General features: G+C 39.0%; 1 long non-coding RNA gene across 1 annotated transcript; it reads left to right on the forward strand.

Annotated features, from left to right (window-relative positions):
- Positions 1-1589: 1589 nt before the first annotated feature.
- Positions 1590-18237, forward strand: LOC138904811 (uncharacterized). Its single transcript, XR_011413476.1, has 2 exons — positions 1590-1950; positions 17946-18237. It is a non-coding gene; the product is annotated as an uncharacterized lncRNA (long non-coding RNA).
- Positions 18238-18531: the final 294 nt, after the last annotated feature.

Below are 18531 nucleotides of genomic sequence, written 5' to 3' on the forward strand. Positions count from 1 at the left end.
CGAACCTGGGCTCCCACTGCCAAGGTCGCAAATGCGGCCAAAATATCGCAAATGCGAACACTGCCCAGCTCAGGCTTCTTCGCAATTGCGAATCCTTCCTCGCAAAAGCGAACAAATTCCCGCATTTGCGAGACCTGCAACAACTGCTAAGAAACACCAGAAAAATAAAGTTTTTCTCATCCTCCCAAACGTCCGAAACTCACCCGAGTCCTCCGGGCTCCACACCAAACACCCACACAAGTATAAAAATATCATATAAACTCACTCGAGTGATCGAAATATAGAAATGACATCAAAAACCACGAATCGGATGCCAAAGCGCATGAATTAACTCATGAACTCAAAAACTTCTAAAAATATTTTTGCACGTCCGATTCCTATCAAATCAACTCGGAATGACACTAAATTTTGTGTGCAAGTCTTAAATGATATTGCGGACCTACTTCAACTTCCGTAACCGAAATCCGAACCCGATTTCAATAAGTCCACCCTCGGTCAAACTTTCCAAAAACTTCAAATTTTGATTTTTTTCAAATGACCCCGAAACGACATACGTACCTCCAAATTTATTTCCGGATGCTCCCCTAAGTCCAAAATTACTATACAGAGCTATTTTCAGGCTCGAAATCCTAAATGGACGTCTATAATGTAAAGATCCACTTCAACCCAAACTTATGAAATTCATCCAAAATGCCAACTTTCACTATTAGGCGCTGAAACGCTCCCGGGTCTTCCAAAACCCGACCCGAGCATACACCCAAGTTCAAAATCCTCATACGAACCTATTGGAACCGTCAAATCCCAATTCCGAGGTTATTTACTCAAAACGTTGACCGAAGTCAAATTTAGCCCTTTAAGGCCAACTTAAGGAACCAAGTATTCTGATTTCAGTCCGAACTCTTTCAAATCCCGAACTAACCATTCCCGCAAGTCATAAAAGAGTAAAAGAACGTACGGGAAGTCTTATTTAGCGGAATGGGGTTCTAGAAAGCAAAACGATCGGTCGGGTCTGTGAAAACCTAATTTTTTACCACACCCCAAATTCTATACTACTTTAGTGTAAATATTTCTTTTAGGTATAATCTTAATATTTTAAACCTTTATCATACTCTTAATAGGTTTTATTGAAGAAAAAAAAACTAAACAAGTAGTCACAGTCTTAGAGTATAAATTATATTTCTAATAAACAATAAATAAACAATATAAATATATATATAGTTTACTTATTAAAATTTTAATTAACAGAAATATATATATAGTTTAGTTATTAAAATTTTAACTAACAGAAATCAAAATTCACACACATCTGAAGTATAAACTATAGTGTAAATATTTAATTTTCTTATATCTATAATATATAAGTCTAAAATTAGTTGGCTAATATTTTTAGCTATTTATTTTTGATTTCTCTTTTCTTCATTTCACACACAAGACAAAAAAATATGTTTTTCTAAGATAGGTAACTAACGAAAAGAACAAAACAAAAGATACAAAATAAGAGTAAACACACAAAAAAAGGGATATTTCTTCCTATCTGATCTAACTAACTTCCTTACACTTCCCACACACTCACGTCTCTCACCCTCAACCCCTCACGTTCACTCGGCAGACACTCCATGATTCCCTCTATCTATAGGTCTCGTTTGAATTGACACAACACAATATATAATAGACGGGCTTTTATCATTAGGGGAAAAAAAAAAAGAAAAAACGAAAACAGAAAGAATTGTGCAAGTAAGAAAGAAAGAGAGGTGAGGAAAGCAATCTGGAGAGAAAAATCCGGCAACATAAAAAAAATTGTTCTTCGAAGAATAAAAAGAAAAAGTTTGGCTAAGTTATTGAATCTGAAGACGGAGTTCGGGATTTCGTTCGTGGTTTCGAGTTTGTGGGTTATAGAAGTTTTATAATTAGTAGATAAAGTCGATTACTGACTGAAGTTTTTGCAAAAAGGTAACACTCGAATCTTCTTAGTAAAGCCATATAATAACATGAGATCCATATTTTCTTAGTGTAATTTGAAAAGTTTTAACAATTGAATGCTTCATTACTTATTTATTTGATTTCATTTTTAAGTTATAATTGTAGTTAGATTCATTGTGGATATGAAGCATGTGATCATCTAAGTTAAGGCAAAACTTGTATTGAGTTAATTTCTATTCGGAAATTATTGTATCGTCGCTAGTCATCGCATAATTTTAATGACTATTAGACAAAATAATCAGAAGGTATTTTTTGTTTAAGTTGTTTTAGGTGTAAATAACGGTTATATTATATATCACATAGAAATCGTAATTTTAAGAGATATCATCGATTAGAAAAGCGAACAAAAATAGTATTTCAGTTTTCTCAAAGTTAAGGTTTTAAAAATATTTTGTTAGTCTGAATCTTTAACGGAAGAAATCATTTTCATCGCTACTGGGCTTCAATTTCATTATAGTTGAATGGGTATATTGGAATTTCAAGTTGTAACAAATTGATTCTTTAGTCTTTCAAATGAGATAACAATAGTTGGTATCACGTCGATTTGTGTTTACATTAGCTTTAAAGCATATGAAGTATTTGGTTAAGAATTCAAAGTTTAGTTTTTGTCTTAAAAATAGTTAGTCCCTTCTATTCTAATAGTTGGTGTCCAGAGTGTTAAATAATTTTTTTAAGGATATGTACTTCTTCCGGTTAAGTTTTAAATTTTTTCCATGATGCTTGAAAGTCATTTTATAAATTCATTATTATTTGGTTGGTTCTCAAAAATCGATGTGTTGGATTTTTAGTTTTAGATTAATTTTTTTTAAATTCCCTTCATACAAGCTTTTTTTTTCCGTGCTATATATCATATGTATATTATTTCTATGCTCGTTTGTATATATTAAATTACTAGGTTATACAATGGCTCATTATCTTCATACATAATTATTTTAAATTAATCCTACAAATAGTAGACAACTTTAGATGTGATTAAAATATTATTTCGACCATCAATATATTTATTTGACATGGTTATAACTCATAAGTAGAAAGTTAAGGGTGCATTTGTGTAACTAGATTAAAATAAATTATAAGAAACGAGATGAGCGATGAACTAATTCAAGACTCGTTCCAATAGGTAAAAGAAATAATAATAGTAATAAAATATAAAAAAATAAATGGAATACTCTGAATACGCAAGTATGCTTTAGGCGCGTGTTAACCAATCAATTATGGTAATTATGTACACATTCGCATGACATAGTTACGATTTTCCAAATTAAAGGCAAAGTAAGCGTTCGCGCAACTTTGACAAAACAATCATAAAAATAATAAAGTATTATTAATTGTGTACACATACGCGTGACATGATTCATGACACACCAAACAAAACGAATACACATATGCGTGATTCATTTCAAGATAATTCAATAATTATAAATAATCAAGTAATTAAAAGCGGTAAGAGGTAAAATGCATGTACGTTCTAAAAGTACGTAATTAAACAAATAAACTAAGCCGGGTATGATTAAAAGCGACCGTGCTAAAACCACAGAACCAGGGAATGCCTAACACCTTCTCCCTGGTTAATAGAATTCCTTATGCGGTCTTCTGGTTTTTGCGAACTTTAAAACAGAATCAAATTTCCTCGATTTGGGATTTAATGTAAACCGGTAACTTGGGACACCATATAATTATCCCAAGTGGCGACTCTGAAAATTGAATAAATAATCTCATTTCGATTAATGTCACTTTAATTGGAAAAACTCCCTTTCTTTCCTTTGGCACCATTCCCCCTGGAAAAAGGAGGTGTGACAGGGTCGTTACATTCTCCACCTCTTAAACAAACGTTCGTCCTCTAACGGGTTTAGAAACATACTTGGAGTGCTGAATAAGTGTGGATATCTGCTCCGCATGTCCTCCTCTGACTCCCAGGTCGCCTCCTCGACTAGTTGGCCCCTCCACTGAACCTTTACCGCAGAAATTCCCTTGGATATCAACTAGCAAGCCTGCCTATCCACAATGGAAACTGGCTCCTCCTCATAACCCAGGCTCTCATCTAACTAAATCATGTTGAAGTCCAACACATGTGGCAAGTCGGAATGATACCTCCGGAGCATAGACACGTAAAAAATCAGATGAACTCCCGATAGACTGGGAGGTAAGGCAAGCTCATAAGCAACCTCCCCAACTCGTCTTAACACCTCAAATGGGTCTATAAACCTTGGGCTCAACTTGCCCTTCTTCCCGAATCTCATAATCCCCTTCCTCGGCAAGACTTTGAGGAGAACCTTCTCGCCCACCATAAATGATAAATCACGTGCCTTCTGATCCGCGTAACTCTTCTGTCTGGACTGTGCTGTGCGAAGTCGCTCATGAAGCAACTTTAACTTTTCCAAGGCATCCTTCACCAAATTAGCACTATATAACTTAGCCTCGCAGGGCTCAAACCACCCAATGGGAGAACGACATCGCCGACCATATAAAGCCTTAAATGGAGCCATCTCGATGCTGGACTTATAACTGTTGTTGTAAGCAAACTCAGCCAAAGGTAAGAATCGATCCCACTGCCCTCCAAAGTCAATCACACATGCCCTGAGCATGTCCTCCAAAATCTGAGTTGTCCGCTCCGACTGCCTACGGTCTGCGGATGAAAGGTTATGCTGAGCTCTATACGGGTCCCCAATTCACTTTGTACTGCTCTCCAGAAATGTGAAGTAAATTGAGGGCCTCTATATGATATGATGGAAATTCGCACATCGTGCAACCGAACTATCTCCTGAATATAAATTTGGGCCAACCTCTCTAAAGTATATGTAGTCACAACCGGAATGAAGTATGCCGACTTGGTCAATCTGTCAACAATGACCCAAACTGCATCGAACTTCCATAAGGTCTGCGGCAACCCAACTACGAAATCCATAGTAATGCGCTCCCACTTCTACTTAGGTATAGTCATATGCTGAGTAGGCCACCTGGCATCTGGTGTTTATACTTAACCTGCTGGCAATTTAAGCACCTAGCTACATACTCAACTATGTCTTTCTTCATCCGCCGCTACCAATAATACTGCCTCAGGTCGCGATACATATTCGTAGCACCTGGGTGAATGGAATATCGAAAACTGTGTGCCTCCTCTAGAATCCTCTCCATCAAGCCATCGATGTTAGGAAAACATAGACGAGCATGGAGTCGCAAAACACCATCCTCGCCGATAGTAACCTCTTTGGCAGCACCCTGTAGTACCGTCTCTCTGAGGACCAACAAGTGTAGATCGTCAAGCTGTCGAGCCTTGATCTGGTCCAATAGTTAAGACTGGGCAATGACGCATGCAAGAACTCGGATGGGCTCTGAAATATCCAACCTCATAAGTGTGTTAACCAAGGACTGAATGTCCAAAGCTAGTGGCCGCTCCTCTGCTAAAATAAAAGCCAAGCTACCCATACTCTCTGCCTTTCTGCTCAAGGCATCCGCGACTACATTCGCCTTGCTTGGATGATAAAGAATGGCGATGTCATAATCCTTCAGTAACTCAAGCCATCTGCGCTGCCTCAAATTGGGATCCCTTTGTTTGAACAAATGCTGCAAGCTCGATGATCAGTGTAAACCTCACAGGACACCCCATAAAGATAATGCCTCCAGATCTTAAGAGCATGAACAATCGCGGCCAACTCCAAATCGTGCACAGGATAATTCTTCTCATGGGGCTTTAGTTGACGTGAAACATATGAAATAACTCGCCCCTCCTGCTTCAATACACAACCCAAACCAACGCGTGAAGCATCGTAATACACAGTATACTTCCCCGAACCGGAAGGCAACACTAGGACTGGTGCTGTAGTCAAAGCTATCTTGAGCTTCTGGAAGATCGCCTCACAATCATCGGACCAACGGAATGGAGCACCCTTCTGGGTCAATCTAGTCAAAGATGCTGCAATAGATGAGAAGCCCTCCACAAACCGGCGATAATAACCTGCTAACCCTACGAAGCTCCTAATCTCAGTCACTAAAGTGGGACGAGGTCAACTCTAAACTGCCTCAATCTTCTTGGGATCCACCTTAATACCCTCGTCTGATACAACATGCCCCAAGAATGCTACAGAATCTAGCCAAAACACACACTTGGAGAACTTAGCATATAACTTCTGTTCCTGCAAGGTCTGAAGCACCACTCTCAAATGCTGCCCGTGCTCCTCCATGCTACGCGAGTAGATCAAAATGTCATCAACGAAGAAAATGACAAACGAACTAATATATGGCCTGAACACCCTGTTAATCAAATCCATAAACGCCGCTGGGCCGTTAGTCAAGCCGAAAGACATCACTAGAAACTTATAATGGCCATATCTAGTACGAAAAGCAGTCTTCGGAACATCCGAGTCCCGAATCTTCAACTGATAGTATCCTGATCTCAAGTCGATCTTGGAGAACACCCTGCAACTGGTTAAACAAATCATCAATACGTGACAACGGGTACTTGTTCTTGATGGTGACCTTGTTCAACTGGCTGTAATCAATGCACATCCGCATAGTCCCATCTTTATTCTTCACAAATAAAACTGGTGCACCCCAAGGAGATACACTTAGTCTGACGAACCCCTTTGCTAGCAACTCCTCAAGTTGTTCCTTTAACTCTTTCGGAGCCATATGGTACGGTGGGATAGATATAGGCTGGGTACCTGGAGCCAAGTCAATACAGAAATTGATATCACGATCTGGTGGCATGCTTGGAAGATCAGAAGGAAACACATCGGAGAACTCCCGGACTACTGGAACTAAATCAATCGTCCGAGTCTCTACGGTAGTATCCCGAACATAAGCTAGATAAGACAAACAACCCTTCTCAACCATACGTCGAGCCTTCAGAAAAGAGATAACCCGACTAGATGCACTAGCAGACGAACCCTTCCACTCCAATCTAGGCAACTCCGGCATGGCCAAGGTAACAGTCTTGGAATCACAATCAAGGATGGCGTGATATAGGGATAGCCAATCCATGCCCAGGATGACTTCAAATGAGGTCATATCAAGCAACAGAAGATCCGCTCTAGTCTCGTATCCACAGAATGTGACCACAAAGGATCGATAGATCTAATCCACAACAACAGAATCGCCTACAGGAGTGGACACATAAACAGGAGTACCCAAGGACTCACGAGGAATATCCAGGAAATGAGCAAAGAGAGATGACACATATGAATAGGTGGACCGTAGATAAAATAATACTGAAGCATCCCTACCGCAGACAGAAAGAATAATTGTGATCACGGCATCTAAGGCCATTGCATCTGGTCTGGATGGGAAAGCATAGAACCTAGCTGGAGTGCCACCTGGCTGGCCTCCACCTTCCTTGCCTCCACCTCTAGGACGACCCCTACCCACCTGCCCTCCGTCTCTAGGTGGCCGGACGGCTGGTGCGGCTACTGGTGCTGAAATTATAGGTTGCTGACACTGTTGCACCGCCTTTCCCCAGAGTCTGGGACAAAATCTCTTCATGTGACCAAGATCTCCACACTCTTAACAACCCCTCGAAGCGGTGGACTGCTACCCTGAAGTCTGACCCTGATGGCCTGAATACCCACTGGAAAAACCCTGAATAGCTGGTGGGCGGTATGAACTCTCTGGCATGGTACTGAAATAGGCGCTGGAAGAACCCTGAGGGCCTGAGTACCCACTGGAAGAACCTGGATAGCTGGTGGGCGATAAGAACTCTCTGGCATAACACTGAAATAGGATCGCGCTGGAGCAACCCGAGGAGGTGGTGGTGCTGGATTTACGGACTTGCTAGGCTGACCCCTCCCAAACTGGCCTCGGCCCCCTGTTGGGGAACCTCTAAACTCCCCAGAATAACAGACCCTCTTGTCCCTCTGCATCTGCTCTCTACCTATCTGACGATAACCCTCAATCCTTTGAGTTATCTCCACTACTAGATGATAAGAAGTCCCCATCTCAATCTTCCGGGCCATAGTAGCCTGAATACCTGAGTGCAACCCCGCAACAAACGTTCGCACTCGCTCCGCCTCAGTAGGAAGTATCATAAGTGCATGGAGAGACAACTTAGAGAATCTTGCCTCATAATCGGTCACTAACATCTGACCCTACTGGAGCTGCTCAAACTGAAACCGCAAGTCTTCCCTCTGAGAGGGTGGAATATGCCTGTCTAAGAATAGGCGTGTAAACTGGTCCTAAGTCATGGGAGGAGAACCTGCTGGCCTGCCAAGAAGATAAGACTGCCACCACCTACGGGCCCTGCCCTCCAGCTGGAAAGTAGTGAAATCCACCCCATGGGATTCTAATATACTCATGTTGTGGAGTCTGTCCCTGCACCTATCAATGAAGTCTTGGGGATCCTCATGTCGCTCACCCCCGAAGACAGGAGGATGAAGCCTGGTCCATCTATCCAATAGCTTCTGCGGCTCGCCGGTCGCAACTGGTCTAGGCTCAGGTACAGCTGTAGTAACTGGCTGGGCTCCGCCCACGAGTAGTATGCCCAAGGTCTGATATACGGCAGTTGCATGTCCTGGAGCCTAAGCAGTAGGGGTCTGTGCTCCCCCTCCCGCCTGAGATGTGGTTGGGTCTGCTAGAAATAAACCAGCATGGGTCATAGAATCCATGAACTGTAGCATACGGCCCATGACCTCCTGAAAGCCCGGTGATGACATGAAATTGACCGGGGTTGGCTCTGCTGCGGGCACCTCGCCCTGCTCCTCAATAATGGGATCCTCCACTGGATCCGCTGGTGGTGCAACTGGGGCAACTCTGGGACATCCGCGTCCCCTACCTTGGGCAGGTGCCCTCCCCCAACCTCTGCCTCGGCCTCTAGCAATAGGGAGAGCAGTCCCTCCCGGGTTTGGAATATCCGCCGTGCGCGTTCTCACCATCTGTGAGAGAATAAGAGAAGATACTTAGTACACCATTAACTACACGATAGAAGATGAATGAAGAGTAGTTTCCTAATACTCTATAGCCTCTCGAAGATAAGTACAGACGTCTTCGCACCGATCCTCAAGACTCTATTAGGCTTGCCTATAGCTTGTGAGACCTACGTGAACCTGGCTCTGATACCATGTTGTCACGGCCCTATTTCATAATAGGCCGTGATGGTGCCTAATGCCGCCGCTAGGAAAGCCAACTTAGAACTAGTCACGTGATTTCCTCTTTTAACAAATATTTTCCAAGTAATTAAACTTTTCTTAAATTAAAAAGAATTTGAGAAATAACAGATCTAAAATAAATAACACGAAAGAAACTGTGTGCAATCATAATCATAGAATAAAACCAAAATCGCAAGTCTACTAGTGTGTGCCAAGACCTGGTGTCACAAGTGTATGAGCATCTAGTAGAATATTCAAAAGAATACTAGTCTACTATCCGAAGTGAAATAGACAGAAAAATACAATCAAAAGAAAGACTATGGTTGCTGCAGAACGGGCTCAGAAGGCAACTCACCGTGAAGCCTCGAAGTGGTAATCAAGTGTGCGCGCGGGAATGATATCCAGATGCACCTACCTCAAATCATGCACATTCAGTGTAGAAGTGTAGCGTGAGTACATAAATAACATGTACCTAGTAAGTATCTAGTCTAACCTCGAAGAAGTAGTGACGAGGGATCGACTTCGACACTTACTATGGACCAACAATATCATATACTGTGAAATTCTAATTAAACATGATATATATATATATATATGACAATAGAACTCGGAGCAAGAATAATTAAATAATACTTTTACCGTAGTAAAAACCAAATCTTTTCCCTCAATTTAACTATTTAACCTCTCGAGTCAATGAAATGATATCAAATATAAGAGGGCTTCAGTATTATCACGCACGAATTATGCCGAGGACGTACGACCCGATCCAAATATATATAAACATAAATTGTGTGCACTGCCGAGGATCGAACGGCATGAACCATAGATGCATCTATTAATTTGCCGAGGCGAATGGCCCGCTCTCATGAGAGTAGTAAAAATTTACCCAACTCGAGGAATATACTTGCAACGCGGTTGAACATAGACTTTTTCAAGTTATCATAATATCCCTCAATTCTTTCCAAAATAAGAAATTCAACTAGAAACTCTTAAAATCTTGATATCCTCAACCGCAACTCTATTCAAGACAATTAATAAGCATAATCAAATAAAGGTGTCAACAAAACATGGTGAAACCTAAAACTACCCGGACATAAGTATGAGTAGTAAGTACGTACGGACTCTCGTCATCTCGCGCGTACGTAGCCCCCCACAAATAGAAGCACATATGAATTAAGTTCATCTACGGGGTTAATTCCCTCTTACATGGTTAGAAAATAGACTTACCTTGTCTCAAGCCTACTTCTGATCCAAGATTTATGCTCAAACCCTCAATTTGATGCCAAAATGACTCGAAACTAGTACAATATTATATAAAATAGCCAATATAGGCTCAAAAGTTCATATTCTAACTATTAAAGCGATTACCCAACCCCAATTGAAGAATTTCCAAAATTTACCCCCGGGCCTAGTGCCTGGATTCCGGAAAAAATTTGAAGAAAATTGTTACCCATAATCTCCCGAACGTCTGAAACTCACCCGAGCTCTCGGGGCTCCACACCAAACACCCACACAAGTCTAACAACATCATACAAACTCGCTCGAGTGATCGAAACACTGAAATAACATCAAAAACCATGAATCGGACACCAAAACGCATGGATTAACTCATGAACTCAAAAACTTCTAAAAATACTTCCGCGCATCCGATTCCTATCAAATCAACTCGGAATGACATCAAATTTTGCGTGTAAGACATAAATGACATTACGGACCTACTCCAACTTCCGTAACCGGAATCCGAATCCAATATCAAAAAGTCCACCCTCGATCAAACTTTCCAAAAACTTCAAATTTCCATTTTTCGCCAAATGACCCCGAAACGACCTGCGGACCTCCAAATCCACTTCCGGACGCGCCCCTAAGACCATAATCACCATACGGAACTATTCCCAGGCTCAGAATCCCAAATGGACGTCTATAATGTAAAGATCCACTTCAACCCAAACTTATGAAATTCACCCAAAATGCCAACTTTCACTATTAGGTGCCGAAATGCTCACGGGTCATCCAAAAACCGACCCGAGCATACGCCCAAGTCCAAAATTCTCATACGAACCTATTGGAACCGTCAAATCCCAATTCCGAGATCGTTTACTCAAAACGTTGACCGAAGTCAAACTTAGCCTTTTAAGGCCAACTTAAGGAACCAAGTGTTCCGATTTCAGCCCGAACCCTTCCAAATCCCGAATTAACCATCCCCACAAGTCATAAAAGAGTAAAAGCACGTATGGAGAGTCTTATTTAGGGGAACGGAGTTCTAGAAAATAAAACGACCGGTCGGGTCGTTACACAACCGGTATCAACAAATTAATTAACATAAAGGCAACGTGTTCTCAGATTGCCAGTGAACCATTCTGAGTATATAGCTAAGAGAATTCTTTAGTTTTCTTGGCTTATCTGACTACAACAACAATATTCTGAAAGGCTGTCTAAACTTACTTTTTCATACACATTAAAAATGTGTGTTGTCCTGAAAATCAACAGATATTTGAAAATGCAACATGAAATTTCTTAGAAGATAAGAAGATACCCGGTTGGTTTTTTTCACACTATATGTATTTTCTAGACCAGTCATACAACGTTCAAATCACTTGTAAGAGGAAAGGTCAATGAAGGTAGTTTCAAGAATGGAGGAGGAGAAGAGACTATGAGATGCTGTCAACCTTTTTTGTCCTCAATATATATATAGAGCTTAAAATAACTTTTCATCAATAAATCACAATAAATAAATAATAGTTAATATATCATTTAAAATTGCAAGAATCAATGTTCCCACGTATTAAGAAAAATGTTCCCACGTAGTTCTATATTTATTGTATTTTCATGTTCATTTACATTGTATGGGAAAAGATGTTCATTAGATTAAGAAATTTATTAAAATGTACATTTACATTTTTGCACAGAAGTGATGTAGAAATAGTGTTTGTGGGTGAAATGGCCGTTCAATTTTTTTTTTTGGGTATTTTAGTAATTTAAGTTTCTACTTTGTGGCTTCCCACTTATAATATAGTATATGATTAGCAGCAAAAATTAATTTTTTTCCGATAAAAGCATGTCGGATGATACCAATTTCTCCTATGTGCATCCGTCCCTGATTATTAGCTCATCTGGCCAAGCTGCAAAAATCAGCTTATTTTGAGAAGTGTTTTTTCTCAAAAGTACTTTTGGTGAGAATCAGTTTGTGTTTGGCTAATTAATTTGTAAAGTACTTCTAAGCAGCAATTAGTGTTTGGTAAAACTTTTAAAAACTCCTTCTAAGTGTATTTTTCTCAAAAGTGCTTTTGGAGAAAAGTTACATTTTTCTACTTCTCAAAAACTGCTTCTGTTTCTCCTCAAAAGCACTTTTTTTTCTTCCAAAAGCTTGGCCAAACACTTCAACTTTGAAAAAAAAAACTTAAGATAGGTAAAGGTCCAAATATACCTCTCTACTTTCATATATTGTCTATATTTAACCTCCGTTATACTACCAGGCCAAATTTACCTCCACCGTTAAACTATCGGGCCAAATTTACCCCTACAATCAGCAAACTTTTAAAAATACCCCTTGATCTGTTAAGTAATCCAAAATCTCCCAAATTTCTTTTATTTAAATCACTTGCTATTCTTCTTGGTCCACTATCTTTGAAATAATTGGCATTTACCTGCTTTCTGAATTAGAGAAAAAAAAAATATTAAATAATACAACCGAATAAACAAAGTATAGTAAATTAAAAAATCTAAATTAGCTAGCTTTTCTAAATTCTGAAAGTATTTACAACATCGCAATTTTAATGAATTCATTGCACCAAATGTATGGAGACTTTGCAAGTATTAGTGATTGAAGTTGAAGTTCCTCGGAGACTTTACATTATCTAATTCAACTTTGCTTTAATTAAATGCTTACACATTGTGCATTTACATCAATAGTAATATTTGAAAATAATAGAGCAAGAAGAACAACAAGTGATTTAATAAAAAAAATGGGAGATTTTGGATTAATTAACAGATCAAGAGGTATTTTTAAAATTTGCTGATTGTAGGAGTAAATTTGGCCCGATAGTATAATGGAGATTAAATATAGATAATATATGAAAGTAGAGGGGTATATTTGGCCCTTTTCCCTTTTAAAATTGAAGAAATTTAGTCATACATGCTATAAGAGTATGTTTGGAAAGTCATCTTGCAAATGGATTTGAATGTAACAAAATATAATTATACAGTTTTAGACCGTTTGTGTGATCAAGTAATTATACGGTCAGTATGAAGCTAGGTACAATTAAGTTGGCCAATTAGACTCTCTAATTCTCACCTCCCAATTCTTGGGGGTGGAGGTGGGGGTGGGGTGTAAATTGGTAATACTTACAAGGTGATTTTTCAATAACTAGTAATAAATAAAAATTTAATATCTCTTATATGCACATATAATTGTCACACATTAAAGTTTATTTACTTGTCCGTCTAAGAAAAGTTTATTTGATTATTCTTAGTTTATTTTTAAAGTAAAAAAATATTTAACTATGTAATTAAATTTATGCAACAAACATGACACACGAAATTACATTATAATTGCGTTATTCCAAACAAACAAATCTATGTAATTACTTTATTGTGTAAGTACTAGACACATGGGCGTATGCAAAAGTTTTTGTAAGATGTGTTATATTTACATAAAGGAAATTTTACCCCTATAGCAAAGGTTTACACCCTATTTATTATAAATTAAAACCCTTTTAAAATATTATTTTCTACAACTATCTTTTAATTTTTATAGAAAAATAGGTATTTATGGTATACACTACCATTAAGGTATTAAATATGCTATGTACCATTTTTCTCTCTCATTCTTTAGTTATTCTCTCCCAAAATCACAAAAAACTATTTCTTCTTTCTCTCTCCACGATCTCTCTCTCACAGCAAGATTGTATTCATGATTTTTGAAGCACGATTCTCTCACAACACGATCCTCTCTCTCACTTTCAACGTTTTTGCTCCAAAAATTCGTGGTAAGTGTTAAAGTTTATGGGTTTTTGGTCGGTTCAAGCTTCTTCTTTTTCTCTTCACTTCTTTTTTAAATCTTCACCATCGTTAGGTTTTCAGCAGAAAATTTCAAATTTCCTCTTCAATGGTTGATTCAACAACTTCGAAACAAGAGGGCCATTGCGGCTTTCTTCTACGCCGGATATTGCAATAGATTCCTCTATACGAATACTGCAATACTTTTTATGCCGGAAAAGATTCGAGGGCCGGTATTTTTGTTCATCTCTATTTTTAGTTTTAATACAATGCATATAATATTTTTCTTGGCCGGAAAACGCCATCTCCGACGAACTTTCTTCTCTTCTTTGCTATTTAGTCACATACAATGATACAAATGCATTGTATTTTTGCATAAATACAATTTTTTGCTTGTATTTATATATTTTGAAGGTTTGTATTTTTTCAATACATTTGTATTCATGCATGAATACAAGATATAAATATTGAAATACACTGAATACAAATATTAAAATAGATCAAAATATAAACGGTGAATACATTTAAATTTAAAATACAGTAAAATACGCTGAATACAAATAAAAATATAGTGAATACAACCAATGAAATATACTGAATACAGCAGTAATAACATGTATTAGGAATAACTAAAATACTGTTAATACAAATATATTTGAATACACTGTATATAAAATAGGGAATACAGTAAATACAAATATTGAATCTAATGAATGCAGCGGTAAAACAATAATTAAAACACACTAAAAATAAAAGTTATATACAACTGAAAAATTATTCTAATTAATTGGGTTGATAATGAGGCATGTTAGAATTGATTTTCTTGAGTTATATTAGGAGTGTATCATGCTAATTGATATTATTTCCGTTATTAGACAGCTGGACATACCTATTTTTAAGGTGATTGTCGTTACTGTATTCATGAATACATGGCGCGAATACATGTAAATACATGTGCGTACAGCTGGACTGCCCTGATTTTAGGCCCTTTAGTTGTTGTATTCATGAATACACCAGCGCGAATACATGTGATACATGCGCGTACAGCTGGATTGCCATGATTTTAGGTACTTTTTGCTGTTGTATTCATGAATATACGGCACGAATACGTGTGAATACATGCGCGTATAGCTCGACTGCCCTGATGTTTAGGCGCTTTTTGTTGTTGTATTCTTGAATACATCAGCGCGAATACAACGAATACACCACCATAACAACTTAATAGTATCTATAGAAAGTAACTATGTATATGGTAGCTATAGGTAGTTAATAGCTACTAAACAATAGTGGTTTCTGAAAATTCCTCTTACATAAATTTAAGTAATATCTAATGTCATTTTCTCCTTAGCCTCAAAATTTTGATAAATGTAACGACCCGATCGGTCGTTTCGAGCTCTAGCGTGTCGTTCGATAGTTTGAGGCCTTGGGTTGCCTCACTTCAGGTATTACGACTTGTACGTGTGGTCGGAATTGAATTTCGGGAAGTTCGGGATTGATTTGGAAAGACAATTCTAATTTTGGATGCTTTAAGTTGGAAGAATTGACTAAGGTGTGACTTTTGAGTAAACGACTTCAGAATCAGGATTTGAAGGTTCTAATAGGTTCGTATGATAATTTCGGACTTGGGCGTATATTCGGGTTGAATATCGGATCACCCGGGAGCATTTGGACGCTTATTATGGAAGGTTGGCATTTTGAAGGTTTAAGAATTTCCTAAGTTTGGTTTGAAGTGGCCTTTGGTGTTATCGATGTCCGTTCGGGGTTCTGAGCCTTGGAATAGCTTTGTTATGTCATTTGTGACTCGTGTGCGAAGTTTGAAGTCATTACTGATTAATTTGATACGTTTTGACACGGGATATAGAATTTGGAAATTTGAAAATTTATAAGTTTGATTCGAGGCGTGGTTCATGATTTTGATGTTGTTTGATGCGGTGTAAGGCTTCGACTAAGTTCGTATTGCTTTTTGGGATGTGTTGGTATATTTTGGTTAAGGTCCCAAGGGTCTCGGGTGGATTCCGGACGGTTAACGGATTTATTTTGGACTTATGAGATGCTGAAGCTAGGCAGCAACCGGTGTGATCGCTTCTGCAGAAGTTTGGTCACAGAAGGGAGGTGAGGCTCGCAGAAGCGGCTTGGGCAGCCAGGGCATGAAGTCGCAGAAGCGGAGGCAAGCAGTGCACCTGCGTGTGCGCAGAAGCGAGGTCAGGGCCGCAAGTGCAGGAATTTGCGCAGATGCACTTGGCTGCGTCGCACCTGTGGTTGCGCAGGAGCGGAAGAATTTCCATAGGTGCGATGGCCTGCTAACAGTGGTCTTTCGCAGGAGCGAGGAAGTTTCCGTAGAAGCGGAGCTATGGGAGCGGCTGCTTTTCCGCAGATGCGAGAGGTCATCTAGGCAGAGAGGTTCTTTTAAAAAGCAGGATTTGGCCCATTTACTCTCATTTCACTTGGTTGGGGCGATTTTGGAGGGCTTCAAGGAGATATTTTCATCAAGCATCACAAGGTAAGTGATTCCCACCTATTACAAGTTAAATATATGGTTTATATATGGGTTTAAACATGAAAATCAGTAGAAATTTTAGATTTTTGGTAGAAAACCTAAAATTTGGTATTTTTGGATTTTGACAACGAAATTGGACATGGAATTTGGAATAAGCTATATATTTTAGTTTGTGGTGTTATGGGTAAAGTTTATCTTCAAAAATTTTCAGAATCCGGGCACGTGGGCTGGAGGGTTGATTTCATCGCCTTTTCGAGCGGAGTTGGGAATTGTTTAAAATGATTAATTATGGGTATTAGAATATATTTTTATTTGTTTGCACATTTGTTTGAATAGTTTTGGATCGGCGGACATTGTTTAGAGGTATTAGAGAGGCTTTGGAGCTGGTTATGGAGCGAGGTAAGTCTCCTGTCTAACTCTGTGAGGGAAAAATAGCCCTAGGTAATGTGTTTGTTATGTGCTACTTGTTGCGAGGGCTACGTACGCACGAGGTGATGAGAGTCCATACGTAGCTAGATTTATGTTATGTCCGAGTAGACTTAGGTTCCCTCCATGTTATAACTGTACTATTTGAGTTTTCTCTGGCCTATTAAATTTCTTTATTTTTACGACTTGAGACTAGGCTTACGTAGAGTGATAGACTTGCTATTGTAGAGATTTAACGGCTTCATGATAAGCCACGAATTAATTGTACTTTCCTTACGCAATTCTCCTGTGTTGTGCGTTCTCGTCGAAAAGTTCCCTTAAAAGTCTATAACTCACTCTACTATTCGTGAGTGGGGTCGAGGAACCGTCAAAACTTCATATTTTAATGGGATCGGGCTATTCACCTCGGCAGGATAGATACATCTATGGTTCATGCCGTTAGACCCTCGGCAGTGCGCACATTATGATAGATCAGACTGGACGCCTCGGTAAGATTATGTACCACACTCCCATGGGAGTGTGCCGTTCGCCTCGGGAATAAAATAAATGTATCTATGGTTCGGCAATGTTATGATGGATCGGGTCGTACGCCTCGGCATTTCTATAAAATACTCTTTTAGAGTCGTGCGTAATAATTGGCAAGAAGCCAACATATCTGTGAGCTCTTCCAAATTGAACTGTACGGACCTATCTGGTAAGGTCCATTATATATATACTCTGATTGATGAGGTAGCTACTAGTTGATAGTTTGAGTTATTGCTGAGAGGACGATTGTACCACGTATTATACTTGTTATTTCGCTTAATTTCTCTAACTCACACATGTTTACTTCTACTGTATTTGTTCTATTGGACCACTAGTAAGTGTTGATGTCGACCCCTCGTTACTACTTCTCTATGATTAGGCTAGATACTTAGTAGGTACGCGTTTATTTACATACTCATGCTACACTTGCTGCACTTTTTATGTAGGTACATATATGTCTGGTGGACTTTTGGGCGCAGAGGCGCGACTATTGCAGGGAGTTTACCGTGAGTTGTATTTCATGTCACGATCCACAGCTTGCAGAGTCTCCATCAGTGTTATTTATATTCTCCTGTCTAATTTTTATTTCAGACAGATGTTGCATTTTATTATATTTCCTAGTTGATGCTAATGCACTTGTGACACCGGGTTTTCGGGGTTCCTACGGGTTGTTCACTATTGAAATTCATGTAATTATATTTCATACTATTTAACAAATAGAAATTATGATTTTTTTAAAGTACTAGAATGAGTAATTAAATTGATCTATCACTGTTGGCTTGCCTGATGGCGGTGTTAGGCTCCATCACGACCTATAGTGGATTTTGGGTCGTGACAACTTGGTATCAGAGCATTAGGTTCACTTAGGTCTCATGAGTCATGAGAAAGTCTAGTAGAGTCTGGAGGATCGGTACGGAGACATCTATGCTTATCTTCGAGAGGCTACAGGGCTGTTAGGAGCACTTCCCTTCTTGATTCCTCATCGTGCGATTTGATTCCATTGAGGATTGTGCCTTTCTTTCCTTCCTACTC

Source organism: Nicotiana tomentosiformis, chromosome 2 (genome assembly GCF_000390325.3).
Source record: "Nicotiana tomentosiformis chromosome 2, ASM39032v3, whole genome shotgun sequence".
NCBI lineage: Eukaryota > Viridiplantae > Streptophyta > Magnoliopsida > Solanales > Solanaceae > Nicotiana > Nicotiana tomentosiformis.